Raw genomic sequence first — 19,809 nt, 5'->3', positions numbered from 1 at the left:
CCCCTGGTCAGGTTTAGGGTGAGAGAAATTGCCTCTGGTCTAGACTTAGTAACCTGAGCTCCCAGTTTTCTAAAAGGTGATATTGGGCATAGACACATAATCACATAGTAGGGAATCTACATATGTTAGTTTTCTTTCTTACTTGCTCAAAATTATGCAACAATGTGGCAGAGCAGTTTTTGGGACCTGCTCCATGTGAATCTAGATTATATGCTTATTTAGCAATACCATGCATCCCTTCTTACATAACAAGGAATAAAAAGATGTGCAAGATATAGCTCCCATCCTTAAAGCGTGACAACTGATCTGGTGAGGGAGATGGGGAGAGAGCCATATCCATGCCAAAAATCAATGCATGATATAATTCAGTATACACTGAATGCTCAATTAGAATGCAGGTTCTTACAATAATTGCAGTCAGAAAAGCCAGATGTCACAGAAAGTTGACTAGATCAGAAAAATCTTCCTGGAGGGGCTCAGAGGTCAGAGGTTTGAACTGGGCCCTAAAGAATGATGTCCTAGGTTGCAAATGGGAAAATGGATAATTTAGTCAATTCTTTTCTCTTCTCTCTACTTCCACCTTCACAGTTTTTCATTATTTTTAAGTCCTTTTGTCCACACTTACAGTTTGTCCTGTCTGAGACGTAATCTCACAAACCCCACCTAGATATATTGCTTCCAGCAATCATTTTATTTCTAAATAATATGGAAACGGTCATTCTTCCTGGACCATAGAAGGGGATTATAACCAAGAGAAACTTGCTGTTCTTGGCTTTTTTCCCACTTCTGAATACATCATATATGACTGTGTTCTTCAAGCTTCTACCACACTCAATCATCCATAGCCTTGAACTGATGCAAACACATCTCTGTCAGAGTCAGCCCAGTGGTCTTGGAGTCGATGTTACCACAGAACTAATCCCTGTGGGTACTGTCTTTTGACGTCCCTTTTGGGTTGTACAAGTAATGAATCATCTTTGAAACTTCTGGGATCTGCTTTCTTCTCCTTCAAGGCTGCTTGCAGACTTATTTTTTCTTCCATTTGCCAAGAACTCCGATACATTAGGACAATTCAGCAATGTGCCCATTCACTCCAAGGAAAAGGTTTTCGCTATCTATTTCCCTATGAAGTAGTGGTTTCCTTCCTTCTCCCTTCTCTTGGCATGTATTTCTGCAATCCAGAAAACACCTATACAGAGGGATTATGTTGGACAGCCATGAAGTGCCTCGGGTGAGTTACAACACATGTTCAGTCCTCCATTTGTTCTGCAAAGTTACACAGAGTTGGACTAGATAAGTGGTATAGCACAATAGTTAAAAGCCCAACCAGAGTTAGCCTTGATTTAAATCCCTGTCTGATATCTGATCTTGACATAAAGATCCTGACCTTTCTAAATTTACTTCTCTTGACTTGTAAAATGGAAAAAATAACAGTTGCAAGGATTAAATAAGAAACTGCATGTCAAATGTTCAGCACAGTGCCTTGCCCATTGAACATCCTCTCTAAGTGTTAACTATTCTTATTCTGATTCATGGGTTCATCAAGTATTTATTAAGGACTCTCCCCTTGCCTCTATGCCAGCCACTAAATATAAAGGGGTGAGTAAGACTATCATCGTCCCTACTTGCTGGATAATTACAGTTCCTTTAGTTGGTTAATGACACGGACAAGACAAAATGCTCCTCTACGTCTGATCAGTTCTACCTCCCTCACATCTCTCGTGTCCCTCTCTCCCTCTCCGTGTCCCACTGTTGCTGTCCATTTGGGGAAGGCAAGAGGAAGGGGAGGTCATTGGTATATTTATTAGGCACTTATTATGGCCCAGGGCTCCTGGGAAATCTTTTCAGAAAAATAAATGCAGCGTGCTGTGACTGAGGGTAAGAATGCAACCAGAGGCATGCTTGCCCACTCGTGTCGGTGTATGAATGAACCTCTCCAGAGGGTGAGCAGCAGGCCAGTGTTTCCACAGTAAACTTATCCTGTGGCAGTGCTGCATTGCTCAACTGCATAAACTATGACATGTGTGACAGCAGCGTTCTAGTTCCCTGAGAACAGGAAAATAAGAAGGGAATATTTTTACAGTACTACAGAACTCCAGTCTTGATTCAGCAGGAGATCTATAGACATAGGAATACCAAGAGTAATACTACTTATATTTCTAAAATAATAGTGAAGTAGTCTTACCTTTATGAAACATAGTTGATGTTACCAACAATCCCATGTGATGGACAGATCATGTATTATTATCTCCATCTTACAGATGAAAGACTAGCCCTGAGAAGCAAAAGAAGTTTTGCAGAGACACACTTGTAGAATGTAAGAGTGAGAAACTTTCTCCACCAGATTATACCCTCACTGACAGCAGGGTCTATGATCTTTCAGAGCAATACTTTGAAGAGTTTAGCATTAAAATCTGGGGTTTAGCACATCCCAGTTGAAAGTTTCAAATCCTGACCCTGCCGCTCACTTGCTGGGTGACTGGAGAAATTGCATGAACTCCCAGAGACAGATTCCTCATCTACTGAATAGGGATTAAAATTACTACCTGGCAGCACTCTTGTGAGGATTAAATGGGATCATATACATAAAGAGCTTAGTCCAGCGTGTGTAGAAAGTGCTCATTAAACAGTTGTCATAATTGGTTTCTTTTCCTCATCTCCCTCCTCCTTTTCTTTCTTGTTCTCCTTCCCTCTTCTCTTCCTTCTCACTATTGTTACTGTTGTTTTGGTCATTATATTACTACTGTTCATGCCATATAGCAGCAGTTGAATAGGTACAGGGTTTGAAATTCTAGTTCCAGCTCTACCACTTCTTAGCCTTCTTGATTTTGCTGAACGAGGAGTCAGAGGATATATATTTCTGGGCTGAGTCTATTCACAATATCATCTTGCAATGGCAGGGATGTTATACTAGACTGAGACAAATAGCCCATTTTTTCTCATTCATTAATTACTTTTGAATGCAACCAGCCAGCCTCTAATTCATATATCTCTAAATCTGTATTAGATGAATAGGACTCCCTTTTAGTCATGATTAACGTGAGGAGCTTGCTGTCCGGTTGGTTGATTTAGTTGGGAATCTTGCCTGTAAGTCACATCCTCCCTCCTATTCAAACAAGAAATCACGGTCATTTGTTTATCCAAACCACTGTTTCATTTCCAGTATTATAGGCCAAAGCAAACAGACTCTCCAACATCAAATAGTCTCATGAACTCAAATGGTATTCCTCCCTTGGAGGCATATAGCAGCAACACCTCAGGACCATGTAATTGGATCATGGGGTAACTATGGCATCCAGGAAATGTCTGTGATGCCTGGGTGTTTTCCCAAGCAGCCCATTATCATTTTCTGCCAGCTGCCATATTATAGCAGAAAGGATGAGAACTTGGGATGTGGGTGGATCTGTATTAGAATCTTATCTGTTTGATGGACAGAGAGTTTTCCTTACGTTTTGGTTTCTTCACCTTTAAAATGGGTTGGCAATACCTGAGTTGTTAGTTCTGAGAGTTAGAAATGCTTTATACAGAGTGTCTGGCGTGATATTTGCCACATGGCACTTGCTCAAAGAAAATCATACTTTCTATTATCGTTAGCTAAATAATTTGTTTTTCACAGTGGTACAAAGGTGGCACTTTTCTTCCAACCAGGTGTGGATAGTTCCAGAATGTGAGTTGTGGACTACCACTCTCTGCCAGACTCTAAGGCTCAGCATCAACTTTACTTCTCAGATCCTTGATGCAGCATCTCTGCTTTCTCCTGCCCTGGAGAGCCCACTCTGTTGTTGATAGTATCAGAGGATCTGCAGGGGTTCCCATCCAAGCAGATTGTCTGGCTTTGGCCTCTTTACCTCTCATTACCCAATTAACCATCTTGCAAAGTGTGAAGGGACACATTGCCACTCTCTGTTCATAGTATATGTGTTACCCAAGTATTATTGCATTTAGCAGCATACCTTGTGTATTGGGGTTCTCCAGAGAAACAGAACCAAGAGATTAAATAAATACATAAATAAATTTATTTATTTGTTCATTTACTTATTTATGATGAAAAATTGGCTCACAAGATTATGGAGACTGAGAATTTCAAAAATGTGTCATCTGCAAGTGGGAGGCCCAGAAACACCAGTGGTGTAATTCAGCCCAGGTTCAAAGGGGTGAGAACAAAGGAAGCCAATGATGTAAATCCCAGTCTGAGGGCAGGAGAAAATGAGATGAGATGTTTCAGCTCAAGTGTGTTACAGAAAAGGTGGCAAATTTCTCCTTCTTCAGTCTTCTGTTTTATTCAGGCCTTCAATAGATTGGATGATGCCTGCTCTCAGCAGGGAGGGTCATTTACTGAGTCCACTGATTCCAGTGCTGATCTCACCTGGAAACACCCCCAGAAATAATATTTAATCCGGGTACATGACCCAGTCATATCGACACATAAAATGAACTATCACACCCTGCTATTTAACCAGTATTTACAAACACCACTAGAGTAGCTGAGGCAATCCATATTCAAGCACAAGCTCTTACACTCTTCCCTATATCACACCTCCCCTTTGCTCCTCCACAATCCTCAGGCCTTGTTGACTTATCAGTAAAGATCTATCAGTCTCCTTTTCTTTTCTGACCTGCCTTCCTCGCCCTTTTAGTCATGATGTTGAGGTAGGCAGACACACTGGTAATGGTTGGAACCCCCAAAGATGAAAGTAGGTCAAATCATTATTCCTCATTCCCTATCTCTCAAGTAGGTCAAATCATTATTCCTCATTCCCTATCTCTCAAGGCTCTTCAGATCACATGCAAATCAGTGGATGCTGGTGGACACATCAAAGGAGCAGAATGTGTCACCCAGACTCATTGGTCAGCTCAGAATTTGGGTTCTGACCCAGACAGGACCACTGCTATATGAACTTTTAAGGTCACAGAGTTTCTGAGTGCAGAAGAGGACTTCCAGGACTCCTGTCTTCTGACCTCTTGACCAATGACACGTCACAGTCTTAATTAGAGGCTGAATTGCAGCAGCAATAAGGACTGAGTTATAAAGCTTTTACTAGACGCTACATGCTGTGGCCAGTAATTCAGAAGCTTTAGCTCATGAAGTAAGCTCTATGAAGTATGTGTAATTAAAATCCCCTCTTAGATGATAAAATGTATAAGGAGGTTAAGAAACATGCCTCAAATCACCCACCTAAGATGATGAAAAATTATGGGTTGGTCTCTTGCCAAACTCAAAGAAATCTCTATACTGACTCTGAATATAAAGAAGTTAGTATAGTTTTTGACACACAATAAACTTTTGATAAATGATTACTAGCTCATGTAAGGCTAGTTATACCTAAGAACCCCTTGAGGAAAAGTGGCCTGTCTTTCTGCTTTTTCCCCTCATCATTGTCTCATATATGTCACAGGGTCCACTACAAATACCTGCCCAGCTGATTTGATTTTGATGCTCTCCAGCTCTGAGATGGACACAAAGTACAAATTTAGTGTTACCTTTGGGTATTAAGCAGTCAATTCTGGAGTGGAGAGCAGCCATGATGTATTTTTAATATGTTAATGAATAAAAAAGAAGAGAAAAGCTTTGCTCAGGTTTGCTAGATCCAACCCCATTAGGCTTCATGGCTTTCAGAGTTCAGGAGCAATAAATGAGGAAATAAAATTAAAAATTAAAATAAATAAAACAAGAATTAATGATTGAATATTTCCATAGCCTGAGACAGTTAATTTAGTGAACTTCACCAGCCATGACGTAAGCCTTGCTCATGAAGATTGAATAAATATGTTAGTACATTGTATTCCACATCGTTTTGCTGAGTTTGCACACAAGGTCATAAATGAAAATAAGATCAACAGTGACAACTAGGCAATCTAAGTAAAGTTCAATGGGTTTGTTTGCCCTGTCAGCAAACCTTCTTTCATAGGAGATATCGAGTCTTTCCCTAGCTCTGAATGCTACAAGCCTTATTCTTGGCTTTTGCTATATATGCCAAATTTAATTAACATGAGTAAGTGAATCAGCTTAGAGAGGGGGTCAACTTGGCAGATATTAGATTAGCTGGACCCTACATCTTCCATCTTCCATGAATTATTTATACTGTTTGATCCCAGTTTTGAAAGAGAAAAATCTGAACATCTTTTTTCTAAAAACTTTTATTAGGATAATCCAATAACTTAATTCTCAACAAAGCAACTATTTCTGGGTGTTTTCAAATGGCACTTCTCTTTTGTGTTGGAAAGAAACTTCTGTGTAGGATGATCAAATGAAGCAAATATGTACTCAGATTTATACCAGAGTAATCAGAACCATCCCTAGTGTAACACTGAGTCATCACCATTGGGGAACAGCAAAATGAGCATAAGCTTTGGAATCATCAGAGACCTAGGATTTAATCCTGGCCTGGCCCCTAACTCACTGTGTGATCTTGAGACTCTTGCATCAGAGTCTTAGTTTCTGTTTTGGTCAAATAGGATAAATGGTAATCACCTTGCAACTGCTGTGAGAATTAGATGAGATAATGCCCACATTGTAGGTGCTCAATAAATTGTTACTAGTCATTATGACTAGTTTTGCTATGACTGTTCACTGCCCTGCAGACCCTCATGTCTACATAGGGTGATGTTGTGTTCTGTACTGCATGTTGAGAAAAATTAATGGAGCCGCATCAGAGCCAGATCCACAAGAACATATGCATTAAATATAGTCATCTTGGCATACAGATCCCTGTCTGATCTGCTTCTCTTTCCACTCTCTTTTCTCTCCACATCACATACTTCCTTAGAAGTAGTCCATTCCAACAAACTTAGAGATCTCAGAATTCCCCAAGTTTTCTCTGCCTGTCATACACTTCACCGTGCCTAGAATGCACTCCACTCCTCAATTTCCTGAATAACTTTCCTTTGCCTTTCAAGACTCCTTTTAAGAATCATCTGTTCCCGAAAATTTCTGACATTTCATTTCTTTTTCTGGAATGAATTGGGAGCCACTCCTCCACATTTTTCCTCTGCCCTCCCATCCTGCAGCATATACCGCTACAGTATCTTCATCAATGGCTGCCATCATTATTGACTTACTTATCTACGGCAAGAGCAAACTGTCAGCTCCCAAGGACAGAAAGCATGTCTTTTATTTTGGTGTTCTTAGCATCCAATATCAGGCCTGACACCATTAGCAACAAAATAAATGTTGAACGACTGAAAGAATAGATGAATCTTCCTGAAATAACACTTTTTATTAGCCCTCATATACAAATGTGACCTCTAAGGATAGATACATAGAATAAAAATTATTTTAAAATGTACAGCTCTCTAAAAATTTCATGACTGGGTCTATTTATTTATCTACAATGATTTTACTCACCTCTTCATGGTATAAACAAAATGAATTAATTTCTTTTTAAAATTAAAACAAATGAAAGCAATGAATTTTCTGTGAGACAATTTTCTATTGCTTAAAAGAAAAAGTGTCTAAGCATACATATTAATTTATTCAATTTTTCATTCACTCAGTCCACAGAATTATGGGTAACTAGTACAGTACCTGGAATTGGGCTAGGTGATGAAGCATAGTACTATCCAAGAGAAGGAAATACAATCCATTTGTTCCCCAGTCCTATAATCTCAGGGGGTCAGAGAAGAAAAATTAATTACCAAATATAGCTATACCTAAATTGGTGCAGCCACTGTGGAAAACAGTATGGAGGTTCCTTAAAAAACTAAAAATAAATTTAACATATGGTCCAGCAATCCCACTCCTAGGCATATATCCACAAAAGATGAAAACTCTAATTTGAAAAGATACATGCACCCTGAAATTCATAGCAGCACTAATTACAATAGTCAAGACATGGAAGCAATCTAAGTGTCCATCAACAGATTATTGGTTTAGAAAGTTGTGAGATATATATATATACATATATATACATATGTATATGCATATATATACACATATATATGCATATATATATATATATATACGCATGCACACACAGTGGAATATTACTCAGCCATAAAAAAGAATGGAGTATTGCCATTTACAGCAACATGGATGAATCTAGGGGTTATCATACTAAGTGAAGTAAGTCAGACAAAGACAAATATTATATATCACTTATACAATGAATCTAAAATATAATACAAATGTACTATTTACAAAACAGAAACAGACTCACAGACATAGAAAATAAACTTACTGTTACTAAAGGGGAAATAGGGGGAAAGGATAAATTAAGAGTTTGCTATTAACAGAGACATACTACTATATATAAAATAGATAAACAGCAAGGACCTACTGTATAGCACAAGAAATTATATTTGGTATCTTGTAACAACCTATAATGGAAAAGAATCTGAAAAATGATATATATATATATGTGTGTGTATAACTGAATCACCTTGTACACCTGAAACTAACACAACATTGTAAAGTAACTGTACTTCAATTAGAAAAAAAACAAATACAACTATCGTGTAAAAATCAAACTGAGGTAAATACATTGAGGAAAAATAGGAGATTCTGAATTGAAGTTCTGTGCTGCTCAAAGAGGGTCATGAGACTTCCCTGGAGTCTTAACAGTTCATAGAAGTGTTGAATATTGAGAGAGATCCAGGCAGGTGAATGAGGGAGGGGTGGCAATGAGAGCTGGCAACAGTTACTGCTGTACAGTGGGAAACAGCCTTAGAGAGATCAAGGTGGCTTTCCAAACACTACCTCTACTGAAATCCAAATCCAAAGGAAACAAAACCAATTCATTTCTTTCAAAATAGCTTCCTGATTTCCATTAGTTTCCTTGCCTGCTTTTCATTAGATGAATTACCTATATTCTATCAGGTGTAATCAAATTTATTTGGAGACCTGGGCACCTATAGAAAACTCTGCATTTAGTAGGGTCTGATCAAATAGAGAAAGTGCCTTTCTGCTACACTCTACTATACTTTGTCCTGTTTATGCTAAACAGGACAAGAGGAATTCCTATAATGTAACCAAGAAATCTGGTGTGTTGTCTTTTCTTTGGTTAATCTGTGAAGCCAGTCACATGTGTATGTTGGGCAGTATTCAGAGAAAGCAGTAACCAGGGAGCTGGCTGTACATTCAGCAGAGAGGAGGTTGCTGAAAGAGCCAAGTAATGAAAAGAGCACTGGATTTCTAGTTACACCAAAATTCTAGTCTCTGTTTCAACAGTGGTCAGGAAACAACTTCTCCTCCTTGATCCTCTATGCCCTCCAAAAAGATGGAGTTTGATGACATATTTTCTCTGATTCCCTTCTCATTCTAAATAACTCAGGCTATCCCTCAACTCTGGTAGGAAGTAGGGCTAGCTCTATCACAGGGAGAACTGCATTCAGTCATCTTAGGCCCTTATACACCAACTGCAGCCTCTGAAAAAATACAGCAAATTAGAATTCCTCAGCATTGAATTCACAGTAGGTTCTTTGGGGCTGCTCTTCCTCATGGGGAACAAATCACATTCCAGGTACTTGTTTGGAAATTATGCTTTAAAGAGATGAATTGCTGTGACATTTGATAGGGTGGTATTGTTTAAAACATTCTAGGGCTAATCTGTAGCTAATGAACAGGACTCCTGCAAGTGTAATATGAACAGTCCGGAATAACTCAGTGTTCTCTCTGTGTTAATTGAGTGTCAAGTTTGCATTAGTTTTATGGTAGCAACACTACTCTATTGGGGCGTATGGAACTTGGACTCCTCCAAAACCCTCAATGGGGAGATCTCACTGTAGGACTTGACAGATGACCCTACTCCATGCTTCCTTGTTATATCTGGCCCATGTGTTTGAGGGTGTTGAAATCTTAGCGTTTCTAATTATTTCATCCAATGTCTAATGACTTCTTCTAGCATTCTGCCATATACACATAAAGCACGTCCAGTTTTTTTTTTTTTTTTTTTTTTTTTTTGCGGTATGCGGGCCTCTCACTGTTGTGGCGTCTCCTGTTGTAGAGCACAGGCTCTGGACGCGCAGGCTCAGCGGCCATGGCTCACGGGCCCAGCCGCTCTGTGGTATGTGGGATCTTCTCAGACCAGGGCATGAACCTGTGTTCCCTGCATTGGCAGGCGGACTCTCAACCACTGAGCCACCAGGGAAGCCCAGCATGTCCAGTTTTGTTCATGTTTCCAAACCAGCAGTGCATATCCTTAACCTATGGCATGCATATGAGTTAACCTCTGATAGGCAGCCCTCTGTAAATTTACCTAAGTTAGCTAAGGCCAGTTTCAGCTGGCTGCCACCCAAAGAAACCAGTCTTATAGTTCTACTGCATTGATTCTCCCTAGCTCTCCCCAGTTTGACATCTTAATTCCCTACCTCTGGAATTCACCATCATAGTGCTTGTCCCTTAATACAGAATTGAATTGAGTTGGGTTTTGACCAGGGTGGGCTGGCTTCCAGCTAATACACAGTAGCTGTGAAACGTTGCTAACTCAGATCATCAAAACATTTGGGGGCCTGGAGAAGATCTCTATTAGGATTTGTGAACAAAAGGATGATTGCAAGAGGAAAATTCTGCAATAGAAAAACTGTTGTTTTCAAATATCTTCTGTGTGCCCACTAGCAAGTTACTCATGCTCAATAAGCCTCAGTTTCTTCAGTTAAAAAGAAATTCATAATATTGATGCTAAGCATTGATGAAGGTTTAGAGTAAACGATTCTTTTTTCAACCATTTCTCCTTTCTTCTATTCTCTTCTCCCATCTCATTTCCATATTCCTTTTTGCTTACTCAGGCTTCTCTTTTTATGCTTGTCTTGTCCTTTTTTTGTGTGTGTTATTGTTTTCATTCTCTTTCTTCATTATTTTTACTAAGAACAATATATTCCACCCCTTTAATGGTTATGATGGGTTGTCTCTTCCTGCCCAGGATGATTCCCCCCAACCATTTTTTTTCTTGTTAAAAACTCTATGTATAGATTGGAGGATTACATTATGCCATATTATTATGGAGAGACTTTCAATTCAATTGCCCTGACTTCTTCCAGAAAAATGGTGAGGTAGGGGCCCAAGTAGGCCGGTTAAATACTTTCTTCTTTTTTTAATTTTTATTTTTAACATCTTTATTGGAGTATAATTGCTTTACAATGGCGTGTTAGTTTCTGCTGTATAACAAAGTGAATCAGCTATACATATACATATATCCCCATATCTCCTCCCTCTTGCCTCTCCCTCCCACCCTCCCTATCCCACTCCTCTAGGTGGTCACAAAGCACCCAGCTGATCTCCCTGTGTGATGCAGCTGCTTCTCACTAGCTTAAGTGGAATGGCATAAGCATGGATCACCCACTGTAGATTCATCTCATCAACGCATCCTGAAGAGACCATCCATTAGATCCTTCCCACTAGATTCCTAGACTGATCCTGGTGCTTTCCCCTTTTGATTCTGCAATTTGATTTTTTTTTTTTAATTTCAGCAAGCTACCCCATCTTCTTAACAAATCTCCCTTTTTGCTTAAGTTAACTAGAGTATGTTTATGTAGCTCACTTCTGAAAAGTCCTTAATGATTCACCCCTTTCTTTTTCCCTAGAAGAGTCTCTCCTACCTCAACTGCAGCTGCTCAACCCAAATGTGTAATAGAAAATACACATGCAGAGGCATGCTTCATGGAACAAAAGTGGATGTCAAACTGTGTTTGAAAACCCTCAGTTAGGGATCCAACATATCCTGCATGCTTCTCTTCCAGTCCACGAAAGTGGCCTCTAGTTGCTAGAGTAATAGAGACAGAATATTTCAGTATCATCCAAAGACCTAGGGAGAATCTGGCCAATGTTAAGTGCTCTTCTCAGATGTTAGACAACAGAGGTGGGGTGTGGAAGTCCCCTGGCTCACAAGATGTGGAAGTCTCTTCCTTGACTTTCTTATTATCCAAATTCATTTATCACAGAGGTACATTTGATCATGTTTAGGGTCCCTTGAGCTGCCTTCTCCCAGCGGTATTACTTACCACTTTCACCTTCTACTGAAGCTCGATTCTGTGAACACTGTTCTTTCACTTCGTATGTACACACACACACACACTCTCTCTCTCACACCCCTAAAATTAATTTTTCTTCTAACCCAAGAAAAATCCCAAGGATTCTGGGGTAATGGAAATCCTCACTGAAATTTGAACCCATGTAGATCCACCCACATCTCCCTTTGGGCATAAGCATGGACTCCATTGAACTTTGGCTTCTGCTTACAAGCATGGCTATCTCAGCACAAGGCAGTACATATTTCAGTTACCCTTATTTTTAATTTCATTGAGTTATATTATATACCTATATACTTGTAGTGATCTGTAAGGAGAATTTAAAAGGATTGTAAACCTAAAGAACAGTTTGGGTTGGGAAACATTCCTCTACAAAATCAAGAGCTCTTTTAGTCTCTGTTGGCTTCCCCCCCCCCCAATTTAAGAGGAATAACATTTTCCAGTGCAAAAGACTGAAACAGTGCATTTTTTTTGGTGACAAGCACGTAAAGAACTTATGCTAGCCTATTACACATAAGCAATAATATAACTGCTCTCTAGCCTCATTTCCCAAAATGGTCTAGAAAAATTGAAAGATACATATATTGTGGTGATGGCATTATCATCACATCAGGATCTTATTTATCTGAGTGGACTGTTAATTGCATCATGCTTAGGACTCAAGTCAAGGGAATTTGCCTAGAAAAGACCCAGGGCTTTAAATATTCCCTCTGAAATGTGGGCTGCTGAAGCAGATTGCAATAGTCATTTGTCTGCTTATTAGTTTAGAGCATTTTTTGCACTGTAATTGCAGAGAGAAAAAGCTTGCAATCCACGTGGCTCATTCCACCAGTCATTGGAGGGTATATTTCTCTCCAGGGAACAAATCACTGTTTTTTTTTCCTCCTGGAGGAGCTTACAGTGCAATGGGCTATAACCCCTAATAGATACAATACATCTTATCTGAAGAACTTACAAAAGAAATCAATGTTTTGTTTTATACCCATTGTCTCCCCAAATTCCCTCATACATTTGCTTCCCCTGGCTTGGGTAACTTAAGAGCAATCACACTTCATAATAAAATGTTGGCTCATAAACATGGACTTGGGCTAGAAACTTTGGTGGGGCTCATTTATTTATAGCATTAATTGTGATCCTAGCACAAAATAGGCTGAAAGAACATCCCAAAAAAAAGAAGTAAAAAGACACAATAAAATTGATAAAGCACACATCCACACAGCATTGCTCTGTAAAGGGTATAATGGAATCATTGAATCTGATCCCAAGGAGTGTAGTGTAGACAAATGAGATTTAGTCTCGGTATAATGAACTTTGTAACAATCAAAAGTACCTAGTGATGGAAAGGGATGCTTTACAGTATTCTGAGTAAGTTCTTCCTCAAAAGAAAAAGCATAGCAGAAGACAAATACTCCTGAACTTGAAGTCAGAAGGAACCAATCTATTACATTTAGTAGCCAGGTGGATTTGAACAAATTTCTTAGCCTCTTTGTCCCTGTTTTCTGTTCTACAAAATGAAGATAATACCTAACAACAGGATTTTAAAGATTGAATAAACTTGTGTGTGTTAAATGGCTAATATAATGCCTCAAACATGTTTGATATTCAGTAAAGGTTAATTTCATGTTTTTCATCAAGACCAAATGCTTAAGTATTGCTCAGGATGTGGCCAACTGATGCTTCATATCCATTTCCACCATCTTCTGGTGTATCACCTGTATTGCTGAGCACAGAAGGCTAGAAACCACCTTTTCCAGAAGCCCTTGGAGCTCAAGATCAGGATATAAGATACGTCCCACTTATTCAGTGTACGCATGCAACTTTTGGAAGGCAAAATCACAGCCAAGGGTATCTTCCTGCAGCTTTGGAAAATTTCCCTCTGACAAGCAAAGTTGTGAAGGAATCAGTGTCCATTTTCTAGCTTCACAGTGTTGGGAAGCATCTGTGGTGGGGAAGAATTCTGAGCTCCAGTGTCCACATGCTGGTAGCTGCTTCCTGGTCATTGAATGAGAGCGTGGCAATTTGTTCTTGAACTCAGTTGCAGTGGGCTCCTGTTGCCCCTTCTTCCTCACTTTAGAGGAATATCTATCCTAGCAGGCTGGTGCTTCACTGTTCAGCATGTTCCTCAGATCTCTCCAAAAAATTTACAAGCAATTATATTTTTTCAAATCTCTTTCTTCTTTCATTTTTTATTTTTCACACACACACACTGTATTTTATTTTTACAAGAGATAAATAAACTGACATCAAGCATTGTAAATGGATGACCACAACAAAAGCAACAATGATTGCAATTACCAAACACAAAACACACTCATACTATGTCATAATATTGACATTCAGTCCAGGAATCCTCCACTGTAACAGCTCCTTTACTCTGCAGTGAAAATTACAAATCTCTTTCTTCTTGAAAATACTTATGGTGGTTTATATTCGTTGCCCCAAACTCTGATAAAGGTATATAACAGGTGCCCTGATAGTGCACAGTTCCAAGAAGAATAACATCATCTACAATTAAAAATTAAGGAGAATTTTCCAATAAAATTAACAAAAATTTAAAACTAAAATTTGGATTAGAAGTTCAAAAAAAAGGAGAGTTTAAGAATAGGACATAGCCTTGTAAAGACTTGCAAATTTCATATCTTATCGTGAAGAGAATATTTTGAATTAATTGCAAGCTTGTAATTATTTGGCTTTATAGAGAAGCTTAGTCTTACCAAAGTAAACTTACAAAGTATGTTTTAAGATGGTTATTTACTTTACAAAAATAATTTCTTTTAAAAAATATTCACATGATAAATAAGATTTGAGGAGTAGTCAAAGAAAATAGAGAAGTTTATCTTGGAGCAAAGAATTAAAGACAGACATAATAGTGTCCATTGTATGGAGAAAAAAGTTGTGTAACTTCTGAATAGAGAACCACAACTACTGGGTGGGGATTACAAAGAGATTGATTTGTTTCAACGTGAGAAATTTTTTTCTAATATTCTACAATGAAAAGGCTGCCTTCAAAGAGGATAAATATATTTAGATAAGGATAAGGAACAAAGAGCTGTTTCCCAAGGATAAATTACAAAAGTTCCTTAAGAAAGGAGCTAACAGTGCTTTGTGACCACCTAGAGGGGTGAGATAGTGAGGGTGGAAGGGAGAGGCAAGAGGGAGGAGATATGGGGATATATGTATATGTATAGCTGATTCACTTTGTTATAAAGCAGAAACTAACACACCATTGTAAAGCAATTATGCTCCAATAAAGATGTTAAAAAATAAATTAAAAATTAAAAAAATTAAAAAGAAAGGAGCTAAATTAGGGGAAACTTGTGGTCTCTTCTAAATTTTGATATCCTGTGATTCTATGATCATTTATATGTGACTTCACAGTTTTACATTTAAAACTGATGTGTGAAAATGATTTAAGCTCAACTTTTCAGAAATATAACAATTACATAAATTGAGGCATAGATTAGATTGACATTAGTGCAATTAACACACATTGTTTTTGTAATATACCTTTAAGTGTATGTATATGTGTGTGTGTGTTTGTGTGTGTATATATATATATATATATATACACACACAAACACACACATACATATACATACATATAGATATAGACAGGTATACACCCACAATGAACACAAATGTGATAGGCCAGTTTATTAGTCATTTATCTCATCAGTAAGTTATCTATTTATTTCTCTTTTCATCATTTAAGATGAGTGTCTGGAAGACCTGATATACATATAATTTCTCTTGTTCATTATCTACTGAAATAAAGGAAAAGAGCAAATTGGGCAAATGGGTCACACCAGGGATATATTCCACCTATATGTAAGTTAGAAGGCCTATCAAAAGGTGATTCTAGAGCTTCCCTGGTGGTGCAGTGGTTGAGAGTTCGCCTGCCAATACAGGGGACACGGGTTCGTGCACCCGTCTGGGAAGATCCCACTTGCCGTGGAGCGGCTGGGCCTGTGAGCCATGGCCGCTGAGCCTGTGCGTCTGGAACCTGTGCTCCACAATGGGAGACGCCACAACAGTGAGAGGCCCGCATACCGCAAAAAGGAAAAAAAAAGCAAAAAACAGGTGATTCTAAATCAGTTTCTTCTTCTGAACTCCAAAGTTCTTTCTAAATCCTATTACCCTCTAACTTAATGCTTATATATTTCACTGGTGTGTTAGAAACAAAACAAGAAAATCACAATGTATTTTGACCATAGGAAGAAAGTGTATGGCCCCCAGCTTTTTTCAATTACTCTTTTTCTTAGCGAGGTAACCCTGGACTTAATACTATCTTAGCAGTTCACTTTATATATAAAGAAAGTATTTAAAAATATAATTTTCAATTGGATAAATTCTAACTTTCTGACTTGCAAGTGGATCATTCAGGAAACAGTTATTTTGTCTGGATGTGCTATCTCTATCCGGTACAGGGAGTGGTAAGTAGCAATCACTTTTTGGTGGCATAAATCATGTTTAGAAACTTCCTTGAGTTCTGAGAGTCTCTGAGAAACTTTGGATCTTTTATTCCCTGTAACTACATTTCATCCTATTTGCTTTGGGGTTTATCTGTTAATAGAGTCTCTTGATCTGCTTAACTGCCTCTTCAAGGAAAGCATATCGATAATACTGTGTAATGATATAGTTTTAAAATTTAGAATGATGTAGAAGGAAATTTTAATCTTCTACTAAGTTTGGCCTCAAAATGTTCTGGTCATAATAGTAATGTTTTCAAATTTATCATTTCGATGAAGGCTTCACATTTCACAATGCTTAACTTTGCAGCCAAGGAGTATTAATCAACCTTGTTAATAACTAGAAGATACATCCCAATCTTTACATTTTGTTCATAACTCTTGCCCATGACTGGATAGGTTAACATTTCCAAACTGAGAGTGCCAAATGATTATGTGACTCCTAAAATCATAAACCAAGCCTTTGTTTAAAACTATCTTATGTTTCACATGCATAATATAGTTTGAAGATCTCTTGGTCTATGAGAAGTTGATTGTATAAGTCAGTTTTGCTGCTTAACAACAAATCTCAGCTTAAAACAAAAGCAGTTTGTTTGTTTTTAAAATCAGATTACTTGTCAGTAACTGTTCCAACTCTGCTTGCCTATGCTGCATGTGTCTTCTCCCTTTGGGGCTGTGATTGAGGGAACAGCCCACATCTGGTACATGCCATGCTAGCAGCAGAAGGTATAAAGTTAAACAAAACTACACAGTCATATTTAAAACTTGAATGTGGCATATACAGAATCCACTAATATTCTAACTGCCAAAGCAAATCAGATAAGCTCAATATCAGTGGGGCAAGAAGTGCCTTCCTTCCACAAGGAAAGGGGAGCAAATATTTTATAAATGTTAATCCAGCATGTAGGCCAAATGATAATTCTGGTTACCTGCATGTGTAAGTGCCCCATAAATCTTATAAATCTTCTGAGATCTATTATCTAGCTCCACTAATTGTATCTGATCAAAAATCTCCTTTCTGGGCTTCCCTGGTGGCACAGTGGTTGAGAGTCCACCTGCCAATGCAGGGGACGCAGGTTCGTGCCCTGGTCCGGGAAGATCCCACATGCCACAGAGCAGCTGGGCCTGTGAGCCATGGCCTCTGATCCTGAGCGTCCGGAGCCTGTGCTCCGCAACAGGAGAGGCCACAACAGTGAGAGGGCCACATACTGCAAAAAAAAAAAAAAAAAAATCTCCTTTCTGCCAGGCATGTATCTTATCAGGTAGTTCTGGTCATGCTCACATGGCAGTATAGAATATGGAAAGAAGATAAGTTTTCAAAAGTCTGACCAGAGACATGAGTTGAAGCCCCAGCTTGACACGAATCTAACTGTGTTTAAGTTAATTCACTTCCTTAGACTTTGGCTTCCTAGTGTGTAAAATTGTGCTGATACTAATAAATGCCTATCACAAAAGTTGCAGTGCAGTTTCCTGAGGTGCAGCATAGGAGAATAAGCACGTGTGTAACCTGCAAAGCACTCTACAGGTGCAGCTACTGATAAGAGAGTTTTGATAAGGGGTAAGAATAAGGAAATAAGAGAGTCATGACTAGACCTCGGTTGTATGAATGGAGTTCGGAAAAGGATGTGGACGAGGAAGGAAAACACAATGCAGGATAGGAGAATGGAAGTTACAAATACATGCTGATATGAATCACATCCACTTCTTTGACTCTATGCACGGTAGAAATAGAAAATGAATGCTATCACACTTCAGTTATTAAAAGCTCACAAGAGATTCCTTGGCTTCCTCTTCCTTTTTACCTGGAAAATACAAATGACATGGAAGACAGGAGATAATCATGTGTATATTGTTGGTCCATCATATAATAGCTGCAAGCTTCACTTTTCTTATCTGCTAAATGGGGATAATCAAATGTGTCTAATGGATTTTTCTGAGATAATTTTCATGAAAGTGCTTTAAAGACCATGAATATTACGTACAGGAAATGATTCAGTCATCTGTAAAGCAAGAGACTTGGGGGGTCATTAGGAGCCTTTCCACTCAGAAGTTTTATGATTCTGGTATTATTATTGGCTTAGACCTGGAAAAGATGTTAGAGACCAAATAGTTCACATCCTTTATTTCACAGGAGAGCAAAACATTCTTAGTTCCATGATCTCAGTCCTTTTCTTTTATTGAGGTATAATTGACATAATATTATATTAGTGTTATATATATAACATAATGATTTGATATTTGTATATGTTGTGAAATGATTGCCACAATAAATCTAGTTTACCTCCTCCAACACCATACATAGTTACAAAAACAAGTGGGGTTTTTTGGTGGTTGCGAGAGATAAGGGTTAAGGGGTAGGCAAAATGGATGAAGGAGGTCAAAATGTACAATCTTCTGGTTATAAAATAAGTGAGTCGGGCTTCCCTGGTGGTGCAGTGGTTGAGAGTCCACCTGCCGATGCAGGGCACACGGGTTCATGTCCCGGTCAGGGAAGATCCCACATGCCGCGGAGCGGCTGGGCCCGTGAGCCATGGCCGCTGAGCCTGCGCGTCCGGAGCCTGTGCTCCGCAACGGGAGAGGCCACAACAGTGAAAGGCCCACGTACCACAAAAAAAACAAACAAAAACCAAACAAAGAAAAACAAACAAAATAAGTGAGTCATAGGAATTTAGTGTACAGCATGATGACTGTAGTTAATAATTCTGTACTGTGTACTTGGAAAGTGTTGCAAGAATGGATGATCTCCGTTCTTAAAATGTAGAGCAAGTATATTTATACTTCTTGCACCAAGTTTTTTAATTTTAGTTTTAGTTTTTGTGTCAGTATATATGAAAAATATTTTTGTTGTAATGTTGAGATTGCTTGCTTTATTCTGAGTTACTACTGTAACTTACTAGAGTGCCCTTTAATCTTCAATTCAAATCAGTGAATGTACATGAACTCCTGCTATGTACTGTGCTACAGACCAATACTTCTCAAGCCAACTGCATATTGGAATCGCCTAAGGAACTCCAAAATACTGATTCCTGGGCTTTTCCCTAGATATTCTGATTTATTGGGTCTCAGGCATAGTTTCTGTTTATCTGTATGTTGTTTTATGCTCTTCTGGTGATTCTATTGTAAAGCCAGGCATGTAAACAATTTCTCTAGAGCCATCCAATTGAATAAGGCAAGATTCCTATGTTTAAGAAACTCAAAAAAAAAAAAGTTTTGTCAGACAGATGTGGAAAAATGACTTGCTGATGCTCTATAATAGAATTATGTTCAAGACGGATCTGATCTGGGAGCTCAGAGAACCTCATAAAGAAAGTAGAGCTTGAACTCATCTCAAACAAGAGTAAGGATTTCCTACCTGCTCAATCAAAAGAAGAGCCTTTAG

Source organism: Hyperoodon ampullatus (genome assembly GCF_949752795.1).
Source record: "Hyperoodon ampullatus genome assembly, chromosome: 17".
Taxonomy (NCBI): Eukaryota; Metazoa; Chordata; class Mammalia; order Artiodactyla; family Ziphiidae; genus Hyperoodon; species Hyperoodon ampullatus.
This window is presented reverse-complemented; position numbering follows the sequence as displayed.